At 42.9% G+C, this 18,071-nt stretch overlaps 1 protein-coding gene and 1 pseudogene across 1 annotated transcript in view; both read right to left on the bottom strand.

The window, feature by feature from the left end:
- The window catches only part of SLC9A2 (solute carrier family 9 member A2), a 130,682-nt gene that overhangs the window by 98,018 nt on the left and 14,593 nt on the right, over window positions 1-18,071 (bottom strand). The window lies entirely within an intron of this gene.
- On the bottom strand, window positions 9,764-10,344 carry LOC103296820 (cytochrome c oxidase subunit 4 isoform 1, mitochondrial-like; annotated as a pseudogene).

Below are 18,071 nucleotides of genomic sequence, written 5' to 3'. Positions count from 1 at the left end.
ATCCAAAATCTATGGGACAATGAAAGCAATCCTGAGAGGGAAGTTCATAGCTCTACAGGCCTACCTCAAAAAGCAAGAAAAAATGATAGTAAATCATCTAACTCTACAACTCAAAGAATTAGAAAGAGAGCAACAAGAAAATCCCAGAGTGAGCAGAAGGAAGGAGATAATAAAGATCAGAGCAGAAATAAATGACATAGAGACCAAACAAACAAACAAACAAACAAACAAAAAACAATAGAAAAGATCAATGAAACTAAGAGCTGGTTCTTTGAAAGGATAAACAAGATTGATGAACCTCTAGCCAGGCTCACCAAGAAGCAAAGAGAGAGGACTCAAATGAACAAAATCAGAAATGAGAGAGGCGAAATAACAACAGACCCCACAGAAATACAAAGGATTGTTAAAAAATACTATGAACAACTTTACTCCAACAAACTAGAAAACCTGGAGGAAATGGACATATTCCTAGAAAAATACAACCTTCCAAAACTCAATCAGGAAGATTCTAAAAATCTCAATAGGCCGATAACTATGGATGAAATTGAATCAGTGATCAAAAAGCTCCCAGCAAACAAAAGCCTGGGGCCAGATGGCTTCACAGGGGAGTTTTACCAAACATTCAAGGAAGAACTAAAACCTGTCCTCCTCAGACTATTCCAAAAAATTCAAGAGGAAGGAACACTTCCAAGCTCATTCTATGAAGCCAGCATCACCCTAATACCAAAACCAGATAAAGACAACACAATGAAAGAGAATTATAGGCCAATATCCCTCATGAACATAGATGCCAAAATCCTCAAAAAATTCTAGCAAATCGGATCTAGCAATACAGCAGAAAGATCATACACCATGACAAAGTAGGATTTATCCCGGGGATGCAAGGATGGTACAATATCTGCAAGTCAATTAACATGATACATCACATAAACAAATTGAGAGATAAAAATCACATAATCATTTCAATTGACACAGAAAAGCATTTGACAAAATCCAACACCCCTTCTTGATAAAAACTCTCAGCAAGGTGGGAATAGAAGGATCATACCTCAACATAATAAAAGCCATATATGAAAAACCCACAGCCAACATCATACTCAATGGACAAAAACTAAAACCACTTTCCCTAAGAACAGGAACAAGACAGGGATGCCCACTCTCACCACTCGTGTTCAACATAGTACTGGAAGTACTAGCCATTGCAATCAGACAAGAAGAAGAAATAAAAGGTATCCAAATTGGAAAAGAAGTAAAACTGTCCTTATTTGGAGATGACATGATATTGTACATAGAAAACTCTAAAGACTCCATCAAAAAATTATTAGACTTAATAAATGAATTTGGCAATGTAGCAGGATACAAAATTAATGCCAAGAAATCTATGGCATTTCTTTACACCAATAGTGAACTTACAGAAGGATAGACTTAAAAGGCAATCCCATTTACCATCGCATCAAAAAAATTAAGATACCTAGGAATAAACCTAACTAAGGAGGTAAAAGACCTATATGCGAAAAACTATAGGACACTGAAAAAAGAGATAGAGGAAGACATAAACAGATGGAAGAACATACCGTGTTCATGGATTGGTAGAATCAACATCATCAAAATGTCCATACTACCCAAAGCAATCTATAGATTCAATGCAATCCCCATTAAAATAGCAATGGCATATTTCACAGACCTACAACAAACTTCCCAAAAATTCATCTGGAATAAAAAAAGACCCCGAATAGCTGCAGCAATCCTGAGAAAGAAGAACAAAGTAGGTGGGATCTCAATACCAGATATCAAGCTGTATTACAAAGCCACTGTTCTCAAAACTGCCTTGTACTGGCACAAGAACAGACATATAGATCAATGGAATAGAATAGAGAACCCAGAAATCGAACCAAACCACAATGCCCAATTAATATTTGACAAAGGAGGCATGAACATACAATGGAGTCAAGACAGTCTCTTATACAAATGGTGCTGGGAAAATTGGACAGATACATGCAAAAAAATGAAACTAAACCACCAACTTACACCAGACACAAAAATAAACTCAAAATGGATAAAGGACTTAAACATAAGATGGGAAACCATAAAAATACTAGAGGAATCCACAGGCAGCAAAATCTCAGACATATGCCGAAGGAATTTCTTCACAGATAATGCTAGGGCATTGGAAACTAAAGAGAAAATAAACAAACGGCGCTACATCAAAATAAAAAGCTTTTTCTCAGCAAAAGAAACCACAACAAAGCAACAAGAAAGCCCATTGCATAGGAGAACATATTTGCCAATGTCATCACTGATATTAGTTATGCTATTAGTTATGATTCTGTAATATGATAAGGGTTTAATCTCCAACATTTACAGGGAACTCATGCAATTTAACAAAAGGAAGATAAACAATCCAATCAAAAAATGGGCAAAGAACCTAAATAGACACTTTTTGAAGGAGGACAGAAGGAAGGCCAAGAGACATATGAAAACATGCTCAAAGTCACTAATTATCCGAGAGATGCAAATCAAAACAACAATGCGGTACCATCTCACACCTGTCAGAATGGCTATAATCAACAAATCAACAAACGACAAGTGCTGGAGAGGATGTGGAGAAAAAGGAACCCTCGTGCACTGCTGGTGGGAATGCAGACTGGTGCAGCCACTGTGGAGAACAGTATGGAGTTTCCTCAAAAAACTGAAAATGGAACTCCCATTTGACCCAGTAATCCCACTTCTACGAATACATCCCAAGAAACTAGAAACACCAATCAGAAAGGATATATGCACCCCTATGTTCATAGCAGCACAATTTACCATAGCTAAGATTTGGAAACAGCCTAGGTGCCCATCAGCAGATGAGTGGATTAGAAAACTATGGTACATCTACACAATGGAATACTACGTTGCAGTAAAAAAGAAGGAATTCTTACCATTTGCAACAGCATGGATGGAACTGGAGAGCATTATGCTAAGTGAAATAAGCCAGTCAGAGAAAGAGAAATACCACATGATCTCACTCATTTGTGGAATATAATGAACAACATAAATTGATGAACAGGGACAGATCCAGAGACAGAGAAACATCGATCAGACTGCCAAACCTCAGAGGGAAGATAGGGGAGGATGGGGGAAAGGAGGAGATATCAACCAAATGACTTGTATGCATGCATATGGGCCTAACCAATGGACACGAACACCAGGGGTGTGAGGACATGAGTGGGGGTGGTTGGGGGTTTGGGGGGTTAATGGAGGGATGAGGACACATATGTAATACCTTAATCAATAAAGAAATTAAAAACAAAACAAAACCAAAAACAATCCCCCAAAACTAGAAAATATGTATAAAACAAACATAAGGAGACTCTGAAAGTTGCAGAAAAGAAGGAAGACCAACTAAGGAAGTTGAGGTCTGAAGAATAAGGCAATACCTTTTCCAAGTTTTGTGTTTTTTGTTTTGTTTTGTTGTTTTTGCCTCTAATATCCAAGACTTGGAGCTGAAAGAGCTAACAACTTGAAAATGGCAATGGTTGCAGACAACAAAAGCTTCTCTATCTATACAAAGGACCAGGAAAAAGAAAATAATAACTGCTCTACTCCAGCAAAATACACAGACAAAACTGTTACCCAAGCCTCCACAAGGTCTAAGTCGGGAGTCTAGATTCCACCCTCACTGGACTGTAAGGGAAACCACAGCATCCCTGTTGGGGTGGTGTTAAAAAAGAAAATGTCGGGGAGTGAGACTTTCTTCACTGCTGGGTGGTAATGGCCATCCTCTCTCCCCCAGGGTGCCATGAACCTGGACTCCTACCACCCTGCCATCACGAGGCACCCTACATCTTCCTTACTGGGGTGGGTCAGAGGAGGCCCAGTGAAGAGTCAGGATGTTTGCTTACACCCAATGGTAATGAAGCCAACATTCGCCTGTGGTGCCAGTGGGTGCCACCAGGGGAGCAGCCAGGAAGCACTCCTACCACCCTCAGCCAAGAAGGTGGAGACCTAGTAAGGATCTAGAACTCCCATCCCCACAGTGAAAATGAGAGGCATCCTCCAGATAGTCAATGGAAGAAAAGTGGGAAACATGAAAATCTACCCCCAAGTGGCAATAATGATACATTACCTTCTGCCCTACGCCCGCCCCCCCCCCCCCCCCCCCCACTGCCGGAGCAGTGTCATAAGAAGTCAAATAAAACAGAAGGTATAAATAAGATCAGAGTCTCATAACTAATGTTCCAATAGCAAATCACTCATCATGCCAGGAACCAAGAAGATGTTGAACTGAATGAGAAAAGGACAAGTAATAGATACCACTATCATAGCAACAGAAATGTTAGATTCATCTGACAAAAACTCCAGTACAACCAAGATAAAAATGTCTCACAAGCAGTCACAAACACACGTGGAACAAATGAAATAAAGCCTAGAAAAAGAAAAAAAGCCTCAGCAAAAAGTAGAAGATATAAAAAAAGAAGTCCAAGGAATGTTAGAACTCAAAAATACAATAATTGAAATAAAAAATTCAATTGTGAAGACTCAACACCAGAATGGAGTAGACATGAAAGAATTAGTAAACTGAAATAGAATGATGGGAATTACCCAATATGAACAACAGAGAGAAAGCATATTTACAAAAAGCCTGATGGACTTGTGGAGCTATAGCAAAAGGTCTAACATCATGTCATCAGATTCCTAAAAAGAGAAAAGAAAGTAAAAGTACTCAAAGAAATATTTGCTTAAAACTTCCCAAATTTTACATAAGATACAAACCTATAGAATTATGATGAGTGAGCCTCAAAAAGGATTAACCAAATGAAGTCCATAATCAAAGTTGTAATTGTATATAAACATATTCATAGCAGACAAAGGAAAAGGCTACCTTATCTATAGGAGAGCAAATAAGATGACAGCAGATTTCTTATCAGAAGCCATGAACTCTATAATGAAGTGACACAACATTGTTTATATACAGAAAACAAACAAACTGCCAACCCAGAATTCTATATCCAGTGAAAATACCTTTCAAAAATGAAGGTGAAATCAACACATTCCCAGTTGAAGAAAAACAAACAAACAAAAATTTTTTTTACCAGCAGACCTGCCCTAAAATAAAAGTTAAAGGCAATTCTCAAAACATAAAACAATGAAATTTTTGAACATCAGAAAGTAAAAAAGAAAAGCAGAAAGCGTAAAAATATGGGCAAATTCCACATATTTTCCTTCTTCTCTTGAGTTTTCTAAATTAACTTTGATGACTATAGCTAAAATTATAACTTTGTTTGATGTGGTTCTCAATGTATATAGAGAAAACGTTTATGACAACTCTATTATAATTGGGGGAGGGAAAAAGACATAAAGGGAGGTAAGGTTTTTACACTCCACTCAAACTGGCAAATAACTATATCAGTAAACTGCTATTAGTTATGTTTCTGTAATATGATATCCAGAAAAACCACTAAAGTAGCTATACAAAGAGATACCTTCAAAACCACTACAGATAAATAAAAGTAGAGTTCGAAAAATGTTCCAATAACCTATAGAAACACACACAAAAAAAACAAAATACAAAATAAAGTGTCAGACTTAAACCCAAATATATCAATGCATCAATTAAAAGACAGCTATTAGTGGGAATGAATTAAAAAGTATGACCAAATTACGTGCTATCTACAAAAATCTTACTTCAAATACAGTGATATAGACAGGCTGAAAATAAAAGAATGGAAAAGTTACATCATTACAACAATAATCTAAAGAAAGCAGAAGTGGCTATATTAATATCTAATAAAGTAAGCTTCAGAACAAAGAACATTACCAAAAAGGGAGAGACATTACATAATGATAAAAGGGTTAATCCACCAAGACATGGTGAGTCTAAATGTGTATGAACCAAACAACAGGACTATACAATATGTGAAACAAAAAACTGACAGAATTAATAGGAGAAATAGACAAATACACAATTACAGGTAAAGACTTCAATACCCCTCTCTCAATAGTTGATAGAGTAACTAGACAGTCAACCAACAGGATCTAATTCTATGGAAGACTCCAACCTAGAATAGCAGAATACACATTCCTATAATGAATCCACAGAACATACACCAAGACAGAACACATCCTGGGGCATAAAAACAAACCTCAATAAACTTAAAAGAACTGTCATACAGAGTATAGTTTCCGATCACAAAGGAGTCAAACCAGAAATCAATAACATATAGAAAACAGAAAAATCTCTCAAGTTGGAGAAGCAACAACACACTTCTGAATAACCTATGGGTCTTCACACCCCTTAGGATGGCTGTAATAAAAATTTAAAAGTTCACGAGGATGTGGAGAAGCAGGAACCCTGTACACTGCCAGCGGGAATGTAAACTGTACAGCCTCATTGGAAAACCATTGGGCATTTCCTCAAAAAGTTAAATGCAGACTTATCATTTGGCCTAGAACTTTACCCAAAAGAAATAAAAACCCGTTCACACAAACACATGTACAGGAATGTTCATAGCAACATTATTCATGCCAACCAAAAGATAAAAACAACCCAAATGCCATCAACTAATGAATGGATAAACAAAATGTGGCAAAACCAAACAATGAAATACGTTTTGGCCATGAAAAGGAATGAGAATATAGACACCTGCTACAACATGGATGAACCTTGAGAACATTGTGCTAAGTGAAAGAAGCCAGTCACAAAACCACATATTGTATGATTCTATCGATATGAAATATCCAAAACAGGCAAGTCTGAAAAAACAGAAAGTATATTACAAATTTCCTAGGGCTGGGGCAGCATGGGGAAATGGCAGAGTCAGAGCTCAAGAATATGGAATTTCTTGTGAGGGTGATGAAAATGTCCTAGATTTGATTATAGAAATGGTTGCACATCTATGGCTATATTAAAGACCATCAAATTGTATACTTTAAATGGATGAAAAATGTATAGTTGGCCCTTGAACAACACAGGTTTGAACTGTGTGCATCCACTTACACCATTTTTTTTCAATAAATACTGTAAATGTATTTATCGTCCTTTTAATTTTCTTAATATTTTTTCTTTAGCTTACTTTATTATAAAAATACAGTTTATAATACATATAACATACAAAATATATGTTAACTGACATTTATGTTATGTTATAAGTAAGACTTCTTTTTGGTCAACAGTAAGCTGTACTAGGTGTAACGGTTAATAATGGCAGAATTTGTAATCAAAGAAAAGATGATAATTTCAAGAGAAGCACCAAATGTGCTTTATTCAAAGTAATGTCATAGCTAGCTACACATTTCCCCCATCTTTCTTGTGTTGAGGCAAACCATTCAGAGACCCAATTTTCCACTTTTTCGTATGTTTTGAAGTGCTGCTCAGAAAGTGCGTGTGCCATCGATCAGAACAAGTGGTAATCTGAAGGAGCAAGGTCTGGTGAATACGGCGGGTGGGTTCATACTTTCCAGGCAAGATCTTTTACCGTGTCTTTAACTGGTTTGAAGTGTGTGATGGTGCGTCATCATGAAGTAAATTTACTTTGCCGTGTCTCCTGGCACATTCTTGTCGTTTCACGATCAAAGCGTGGTTCAAATTGATTATTTGTTACGATCAGTATTAACAGTTTCACCTGGTTTTAGAAGCTCATAACACACCACACCTTCCTGATCCACCAAACGCAGAGCATTGTCTTCTTTCTGAAGCGATTTGGCCTTGCAGTCGATGTTGATGGTTGACCTGGATCAACCCATGACTTTGTGCATTTGGGATTCTCAAAAGAAATCCACTTTTCATCGCCAGTCACAATTCGATGCAAAAAAACCCTTTCTTTCGTGCCATTGAAGCAACATTTTACTGATGACTTTTCGGTTTTCCATTTGTCTTTCGTTCAGTTGATGTGGCACCCATTTTCCTTCCTTTAAAATCTTTCCCATTGCTTGTAAATGATAGGAAATTGTTTGCTGAGCAACGTTTAATCTTTATGCAAGTTGTTTTTGAGTTTGGCATGCATCTTCATCCAATAATGCTTGTAATTGTTAGTCTTCAAACTTTTTCGGTTGACCTGGACGTTCTTTGTCTTTCATATCGAAATCATCACTTTTAAAGCGTTTAAACCAGCGTTCACAAGTATCTTGAGATGGAGCATGTTCACCATAAGCTTCCCAAAGTATACGGTAACTTTTTCTTCAAAATAAAGTAATGAATTAAAGCTTCCCACAAATACTCTTTTTTTTTGGCATGAAATTCGACATTTTTAAGTGTAAAAACATCTATGATGTTAATACCTTCAGCAAATGTGACATATGAAGTTTTGAAGCTTGCTGTCAATACAACAAAATAGCATACATATCAAATCGCATATATATCAACATATGTGTAACTCCATCTATTGAAAAAAATCCTCATTATTAACTGGTACACCTAGTAAAGTGAAGTTTTTTGGGAGTCAAAAGTTATAGGCACATTTTTGACTGCATAAGGAGTTGGCACCCCTAACCCCCATGCGGTTCAAGGATCAACTGGACTCTGTAAACTATGTACTCTCTTAATAATGACATTACAAGAAATAATCCACGGGTCAAAGAAGAAGTGTCAAGGGGAATCGAAAAGTACATTGAACTGGATGAAAATGAAAATACAACGTATTAAAATATGGCACACAGCTAACGTAGTGCTGAAGGAGGAATGTATAGCACTATCTGCATTCATTCGAGAAAAGTCTCAAATCAATAATCTAGGTCTCTCACTTCAAGCACCTAAATAAAGAAGAGGAAAATAAATCCAAAGGAAGTATAAGGAAGGAAATTATAAAGAGGAGACATCAGTGAAATTAAAAACAGGAAAAAAAATCGATGAAATTAAAAGATAGATCTTTGAAAAGACTGATAAAAGTGACCAACCTCTAACAAGACTGCCAAGAAAGAGAAGGCACAAGCTATCAGCCATTTGGGAATTAAACAGGGGTGTCACTGCAGATGCTGCCAACATCAAAAGGATGATAAAGGAATGCTATGAATAACTCTACACACATATTTGGTATCTTAGGTGAAATGGACACATTTCTCAAAAAAGCGCAAATGGCCACAACTCACCCAATATGATTTATTTGAATATCCCTGTAACTATAAAAAATTGAATTTTTAATTTCAGACTCCCCCAAAGAAGAGATCTTTAGTTTTAGATGGTTTCACCAGTGAATTCTACAAAACAATACCAATTCTACACAATCTCTTCCAAAAATATAGAAAAAAAGGAAACATTTCTCAATTGAGTTTTTTGAAGCTAGTATTACCCAGATATCAAAATCAGACAAAGACAAAAAAGAAAGCAACGGACCAATATTTTTTATGAGTATTGTGATTTATAATAAGAAATATGTATTTGTCTTCCGGGGTCCAGGGCAAGCCACCCCAAGATACTCCACAAGAGCAAATGGATTCTTTGAATTGAAGTTACTTAAGAAACTGCCTGGCAGGAAGAAAGCCCTGACCTCCGACCCACCAACCGCCTGGAGCAAAGCCCCGCCCCCTTCGACAGCTCCTGCTGTGCTGGAGGCTGAGAGCAGGGGCTCCAAAACTCCGGAGGCCTAAAGTCTCCGAACACAAGCCTTGTTGAGGCCTCTACTAAGTTCCTTCCAAGCCCAAGCCTGTCTTTTTCTTTTTTTTCCCCCCAAGTAAACTGTTCGGTCATTTCATCGGGACTGCAGCTAGCCGTTTCCAGTGAATGTGCAGAACTGCAAGGAAGTGACAGAACAGGGTGAGGGTCAGATGCGTGAATGGCAGGTTCTTATTCCTTCCACTCGTTCTTGTCGTAGTCCCACTTGTCAGGGAAGCCCTGGATCGGGCTGACCTTCATGTCGAGCATCCTCTTGGTCTGCTTGGCCACCCGCTCCTTTTGGGAGGTGTGCGGGCCGGGCCACACAGTGCTTCGCCCAGATCAGAGCGAGAGCAGAAGCCCACCACAACTGGCTGCCACTCATTCGTGCTCCTGTTCATTCCAGCAAAGCTCTGGTTGAACTTAATGCGACACAATTCAGCCTTTACACCCACCGATAGACTACTCAGGGTTCTTCTCCTTCTCTTCCTAGGCCTTCTGGCCGGCAGAAAGCTTCCTGACGTGGGCCACATCGGGCAAGGGGGAGCCACGGCGATCAACGGAACCAGGAGAGAAGTCTTCACTCTTCACCATCCCACGTGCTCCTGCACAGCCGAGGTGGGTCTCGCTCGCTTGCCAATCAGGCTAAATACTCTGGTGTCAACATTCTGCCGCCGCCCAGCCGCAGCCCACAGGGCCCGCCGCGACCGGAAGAGAGCCCAAGCCTTTCTAATAAGCACTAACTTTCTTCCTCCTGCCCATTCCTCACACATTTACTGTTTCTTTGTCTAAAGAGTATAAAGAGGTGCCTGGTTCGATCATATCTTTGAGCCTCATTCTATGATCTGAGCATCATATTGTGATTCTCCCATGCACATGTATTAAACGGGGTTTTCTTCAGTTAACTTAGTCATGTGCCAATCTTATTATTGATCACTAGTCCAGCTGTAAGCACTAAAGAAGGGAGAGGATTTTTGAGCCCTTTCCTGGGATAGAGCCCCTGAAACCTGGGTCTCTAGAAAGTGATGGAGTGATAAAGGCTTCTTGTTATATTAAGGTTGACTTTTGCGATTGTCCCTCAGTCACCTCAGGATGGAGCTGGTTGCCGAGAGAAGGTCAAAATGATTACCAATGGCTACTAATTTAATCAGTCACACCTACATAGTGAAGCCTGGGTTTGGAGGCATCCTGGTGGGTGAGCACCTGGAGATTCAGGAGAGTGGCGCCTGGAGGGCATGGCAGCTCGGTGCCCTCCCCACCCCCGGCCCTGTGCATCCCTCCCATCGGGCTGTTCCTGAGTTATATCGCTTTTCACAATAAACCAGTGATTTTCAGTAAAATGTTTCTCAGAGTTCTATGAGTTATTCTAGGAAATTAGTCAACCCCAAGGGGGGAGGGGTGTCATTGGAATCTATCATCTATAGCCAGTCAGTCAGAAGCACTGGTGACAACTTGGACTTGCAATTGGAATCTGAAGAATGTGGCGGCTGCAGGTGGGGGGTGGAGGGTGGGGGGGTGTGAAGGGGAAGGGCAGTCTCGTGGCACTGAACCTTTACTGTAGAATCTGATGCTGCCCCAGGTAGATAGTATTGGAATTGAGTCGAATTGTAGGATGCCCTGGTGGTGTCCAACTATTTCTTGGTGACGTGTGTGTGTGTGTGTGTGTGTGTGTGTGTGTGTGGAATCCCTCCACACATTTTAGTTGGGTACAGAATTAGTATAGATGCAAAAATCCTTATTAAAACATTAGCAAAGAATTCAGCAATATATACGAAGAATTATGCACCATGACCAAATGAGGTTTATGTCAGGAATGGAAGACTTGTTCAAACCAATCAATGTGATCCATCACATCAGCAGACTAAAGAGAAGAATGACACGATTCTATCAGTTGGTGCAGAAAAAGCATTTAGCAAAAATTCAACATCCACCAAGACAAAAACCAGCTGCAAACTAGTAACAGAGACGCCGTCCTGAGCTTGATAAAGGGCGTCTCCAAAAACCCGGCCGTGGCAAAGGCCACGCTTTACCTTTCCAAAGGGCACGCTTTACCTTTCCTGTGAAAAGTGCCCCGACGGCAGCGAGGTGCCTGCTTGCTTAAAACCCGGTCGGTGCTCAGGACACACAAGTGGGAGAAATTACTGAATGTCTGTAAGTCATTAGGTGGGAATAGTGTATATTATAGAAAATCATTGCCAAGAAAATAGTCATCCTTCCTGGGAACTGGTAAATGACCCAGTTAATTACTTATTCTTTTCTTTATTGACCCACAAGCATTTCCAAGCACTCACCACCATGAAGTGTGAGGCGTGGAGACAGCAATAACCACTGTAGACATGGCTCTGTCTCATGGAGTTTACCGTCTACGGGGACAAAGGATGTCAAAGGAGCCACTGAAACATCAGACAGTGTCAAACAGAGAACTGTAAGTCACAATGAGCCACAGAGCAGGGTGGGGCTCCGTGCTGTTCACCTGAGAAGTGACGAGAAGTAGGAATCTTCCAAGCCAAGAGCTGAGGGAGGGCCTTCCAAGCAGAAGGAACAGCACATGCAAAACTCACCAGATTGAGCCGAAGTGTGGTCCAGAGGAGGCACAAGAAATCCCAGGGAGAGGGTGAGAGTGACTGTCCTGGGTCCTGTCATCCCCAGTTTAGATTTGGCCCGGAGTGGAGGGAAGCAATACCATCCCCTGTGGGCAAGCTTGTGAAGGACAGGCCGCTTTTCATTTAGGACATGTCCTGCGGGCTTTGGGAGCACAGCGAGTGGGCTCTGGGCCCTCACCAACACAGCCCGTCTCTGGCAGAGTGCTGACTGCACCGGAGGCCACAGGTCCACCCGAGGGTCTGGTTCTCCGCTCAGAGCACGTTTCCGAGAGCTGTGCCCCGCTTTACTCACTTCTGCACCTCATCATCTCCAACAGTGCACAGCAGGGGACAAAAACAGCAACAAAGCAAACACTGTCCTTTGGCCTGGCTATTCTCCCACAGATATTTCAGTGCCTGCCTTGCAGAGACACACGGAACGGAACGTGCACCAGACCTGCATGTTGTCATTGGGGTCCTGGCACCGAAAGCTAAAGATCTCGTGCCTCAAGTCTTATCACAGTCCTCACCTTCCTAGCTCCAGCTCTTCTATCTTCCTTTCATCTTCAATTTGTTCTTTTGTTTCCTAATGGAATGCACAGCCCACAGTGTATATCTGACTATGCTAAAGGTTTATGCTTCCTCACTGCTGGTGATTTCCGCCTCCATCTCGATTTCATTAAGTTTGCAAGAACTCTATGGTTCCTCCCTGAAATCTTTACTTGCCTCAAACACAAGCCCAGATGCTACATGGCGGCACTTCTCCGAAGCACCCAGGGCAGACAGGTCCCAGGGGCCAAGGAGACTTCCCGGGCCGGGAAGGGGTGTGGGGAGTGAGTGTTTAGTGGGCAGAGTTTCTGTTTGGGAAGATGAAAAAGTGCTGGAGATGGATAGGGGTGATGGTTACACAACATTGTGAATGTACTTAATGCCACTAACATATACACTTAAAACGTTTGAAAGAGTAAATTTTATGTTAGGTATCTTTTACCAGAATATCTTCATTTTCATTTTTCACTTTCCTACTCATTCTTGTAAAATAACTATGGCAAAGCAAAATGAAATGTTGCTATATCTGCATAACACTGCCAAACAGCAGCATGAAAAGCTGTGATGACCAATCTCTGCTGACAGCACTGTCCCAGGCACAGAACCCCAACTATGACCAATCAGCTGGCCCCCAGCCTCCGGACTGGCCTCTGCGTGGGGACTCTCAGAGCAGGGATACAAATGTGCACACCGTGGGCTATTCACACTTAGGAGCAAAAGGATCAGAGTTTTCTGTAACTTAAAGGGGAAAATCAGTAATTTTTACAAAAATGCTCAGAGCAAAAATGTCACAGAAGAAGGGGAATAGTTGAGCAACTTATATAATGTATTGAGATGATGTAGCAACCCCCCACAGCATGTATGGTTACTATAGCAATGCTTCCCTGGATTCCTTCAAACCCATGCGCAGTGAACAAGAGCACAAGCACTTACAATATTGTTTTTATTCCACTGAAAACTGCTAAATTCATTGATTTTATTCATGGACTAGAAGCCCTGTGCACGGATTCGTGAACAGGTGGGGTCCCTCAGCCTGGCCTGCGCCCCCTTGCAATGCGGGACCCCTTGGGGGATGTAGTAGTGTATGAAGTGGCAGGCGGCCGGGGAGGAGCTCAAGCCCAGGCTGGGGGCTGCGCCGCTTCCACTCATCCTGGTCCCCCTGTGCTTGCCACTGGCACAGCCACTTGGTAAGCTCGCTGAGCGGTGCGCCCACTGTGGGAGTGCACTGACCACCAGGGGGCAGCTCCTGCATTGAGTGTCTGCCCCCTGGTGGTCAGTGAACGTCATAGTGACCGGTCAAATGGTTGACCAGTCGAACAGTTGACTGGTCGCTTAGGGTTTTATATACATAGACTAGAGGCCCAGCACACGAAATTTGTGCGCAGGTACAGTCCCTAGGCCTGGCCTGCCATCAGGGCCATCTTCCCCAGCTGCCTGCAGCTGGCCCCACCCCCCGCCGCCACCCACCCCTGGTTCCCCGTTCGCCATCAGGTGATCGGTGCCTGACGGCTGGGGAAAGGGACCAAGAGGGAGAAACCAAGATGGCGGCATAAGGTAAACACCTAGCTGTTGCCTACCACAACAATTTTGAAACTACAACTGGAAAACAGAGCGCACACCATCCAAAACCACCAGAAAGCTGGCAGAGTGGAAAACCTACAACTAGAGAAAAACAGAGGGGGACGCTGAGCCTCAGGAGCTGTGGAGGTGCGGAGATCCGTGAGCGCGGAAAGGGCGGGCGGCTGAATACGCAGCAGGCTTGCTCGTGGCATGCGGAGAGGGAGGGCAGCAGACGCTGTGTGGCGAGCTTTCTCATTTGGGAGAAAAGCAGGGCCGCCCGACTGCACTGAGGTCCAGCTGCGGTCGGGGAGAAACTGGGCTGTTTGGCAGCGGACGAGGCTTGAGAGCGGCCTTATCTCAGAGGCGCGCAGCCATTAATTCGGGCGCAGAGGAACCGGCCCTCTTAGGGCGGCGCGGACGGGAACCAAGTTTGTCTGCGCCACCCTGAGACTCCGCCCCATCCAAGCTGAGCACAGCCCTCCCAGTGACTGGATTTCTCATTCGGGAGAAAAACAAAGCCCCAGCTGGGGAGAAACTGGTCTGTTAGGCAGCGGGAGAGGCTCGAAAGCTGCCTTCTCTCAGAGGCGCGCAGCCATTAATTCCGGCACGGAGAACCCGCCCCTCTTAGGGCGGAGCAGACGGGAAAACAAAGCTTGTCTGCGCCACCCTGAGACTCCGCCCCATCCAAGCTGAGCACAGAAGCTCTCCCAGCCGAGACACTGCTGATCCTCACAGCCAACTGGCTTGGAGATCAATTCCCGCCAGTGATACCAACAATCCCAACCATTCTGAACTAGTTTCTGGGGACACGCGGGGGACCCAGACGCCTACGGGAGGGACTCTCGGCCGGTCGGAGAGTGAGAGTGACTTTTCTGTCGGTGTGGACGACACCAGATTTCAACCTCATAAGGGACACATTCAGGAGGCAGACTCAGTAGAGCACCAAAGCCCTACTGTGTCTCCAGCACAGCAATTCTTCCGTTATAGACACAGCAGGCCCTCACAGCCAATTGGTCCGGAGGTCAATTCCTCCCAGTGTACCAACAGCAATCAGGGCTTTTAACTACACCAAGACTTTCCACTCAGCCCACAAAGGGGAGTACCAAGAGCGACCACCTAGGGTGATTGGGGAAGCTGAGCTACCGGCCCCTATAGGTCACCGACCACACAAAGCCACTCCATCAACACAGGGAGGCAGCCAAAATGTGGAGACATCGAAGTATGTCACAAGTAGGAGAAATAGATGAAAGCCAACTAATGGACGACACAGTGTTCAGAACCATATTTATAAGGTTACTCAAGAATCTTCTAAAAACCGCTGAGAAACTTGAAGAGACCTTCAAGGACCTTAATGAGAATACCAAACAAATGGAAAAGGACCAGTCAGAAATTATGCATACACTGTCTGAAATAAAGAATATACAGAGTAGACCACCACACCCGAAGAGTCAAACCAAAGAGCTGGAATATGAGGAAGAAAAAAACACCCAACCAGAGAGGCAGAAAGAAAGAAGAATCCAAAAGTGTGAGGATAGCATAAGGAGCCTCCAGGATGGCTTTAAGCGTACCAATATCCGAATTTTTGGGGTGCCAGAAGAGAGAGAGCAAGATACTGAAAACCTATTTGAAGAAATAATGACTGAAAACTTCCCCCACCTGGTAAAAGAAATGGACTTACAAGTTCAGGAAGCGCATAGAACTCCAAACAAGAGGAATCCAAAGAGGACCACACCAAGACACATCATAATTAAAATGCCAAGGGCAAAAGACAAAGAGAGAATCTTACAAGCAGCAAGAGAAAAACAGTTAGTTACCTACAAGGGAGCACCCATACGACTGTCAGCTGATTTCTCAACAGAAACTATGCAGGCCAGACGGGAATGGCAAGAAATATTCAAAGTGATGAATAGCAAGAACCTACAACCAAGACTACTCTACCCAGCAAAGTTATCATTCAGAATTGAAGGGCAGATAAAGAGCTTCACAGATAAGAAAAAGCTAAAGGAGTTCATCACCACCAAACCAGTATTATATGAAATGCTGAAAGGTATTCTTTAAAAAGAGGAAAAAGAAGAAAAAAGTAAAGATAAAAATTATGAACAACAAATATCTATCAACAAGTGATTCTAAAAATCAAGTGAATTAAAAATCTGAGGAACAGAATAAACTGGTGAACATAATAGAATCAGAGGCATAGAATGGGAGTGGATTGATAATTCTCAGGGGGAAAGGGGTGTCTGTGTGGGGGGTATGGGAAGAGACTGGACAAAAATCATACACCTATGGATAAGGACAACGGAGGGGAGGGAACCGGGTAATGGGGAGATATGGGGGGAAAAAAGGAGAAACAATTGTAATAATCTGAACAATAAAGATTTATTAAAAAAAAAAAAAAAAAAAAAAAAAAAAAAGAAAGGGACCAAGAGGGCTGTTCCCGCCTGCTCGCTGCTCCTGCCCCCACAGCGGGTGGCCATCAGGTGATCGAAGCCTGCTGGCCAGGGAAAGGGACTAAGAGGTGATCACTGTGCCTCATAGTGACTGGTCCAGCGGTCATTCTGGTCCTTCTGCGTTAGGGTCAATTTGCATATTATCCTTTTATTATATAGGATAGAGGCCTGGTGCACAGGCCAGCTGGCCTGCTCTGAAGGAGGCCCCCAATTGGGGTGAGGGTTCCCGCTGGGGGCGGGGCAGGCCTGGGCGAGGGGCTGCGGGCAATTTGCAGGCTGGCCATGCCCCCGGCTTTGTCAGGAAGGATACCCAGTCTAATTAGCATATTATCCTTTTATTAGTATAGATATATTTTGAAAGGAAAGTGCCTCTTATATGAGACCTGAGAATCTACTGATATTCTAAGACTAGCTATTCTTATTTATTCTAGAGTTTGCACTGCAAACACCCTGCCTGCCATGTGACCTCACCCTGACCAGCACAAGAAGCCGGTGCTCCTGCCGCTGCCGGCCCAGCCTGGTCTTCCCTCCTGGTCCCCACCTTATCAATGGTGGAGAGCATGTCACCACTTTAATTTATTTACTTTCCTTTTTGGAACATGATCACATGCTGATCATGAGCCCATAGTCTCCCCAGCTCCTGGAAAGGAGCGAACAGTTCGGGGCAGGCCAGTCTCGAATGAACTTCTGACGGTCACGTGGCTGGGCCAACATATGAACGCTTACAGTGAGCAACTCCCACCTGTGCCTCCGCGCCTGCATAGGCTCCAGGGGAGTCTGCTCCAGTCAGGGGACGGCCACAGGCCTGCCTGCCCGCCGGCAGGGCGGCCACTTCTATGGTCCCAATGCTCACAATAGACCGGCAATTTAGCATTATGTAAAGTATACCTGTCATAGTAATTTGCATACTGGTCCTGTCAAAAGCAAATCAATATCTTCCTTGCCAAGATAAGCAGTTTGAGGAAAGCCAGTGAGGAAATCTATATCTATAAAAGCCTAATATGCAAAGTGTCCCCTTGGGAGTTCAACTGACTGGGAGTTCGATTGCTCGCTATGATGTGTGCTGACCACCAGAGGGCGGCGTGGAATGAAGGGAGGCCCCGGCCAGCAGCCCACAGCCTCTAGGGACCCTACCCGTACAGGAATTTCGTGCACTGGGCCTCTAGTAGTAAATAAATAAACATTGTACTGTTCCATAAATCCTATTCCTCCCTTTGTATTTAGAGTTATTCATGGTTTTGAATTTTACATTAGATCCTTGGCCACTAACCAGCTTTCAAATGTCAAAACTAAGGCCGCACTTTACCATCTTGACTACTTCCTGCTCAAATAACCACCTCAGCTCAGGCTCTTCCGGGGTCA

Source organism: Eptesicus fuscus, chromosome 16 (assembly GCF_027574615.1).
Source record: "Eptesicus fuscus isolate TK198812 chromosome 16, DD_ASM_mEF_20220401, whole genome shotgun sequence".
NCBI lineage: Eukaryota > Metazoa > Chordata > Mammalia > Chiroptera > Vespertilionidae > Eptesicus > Eptesicus fuscus.
Note: the sequence above shows the minus strand (reverse complement) of the source record. Positions and strands in the feature narration are given on the sequence as shown.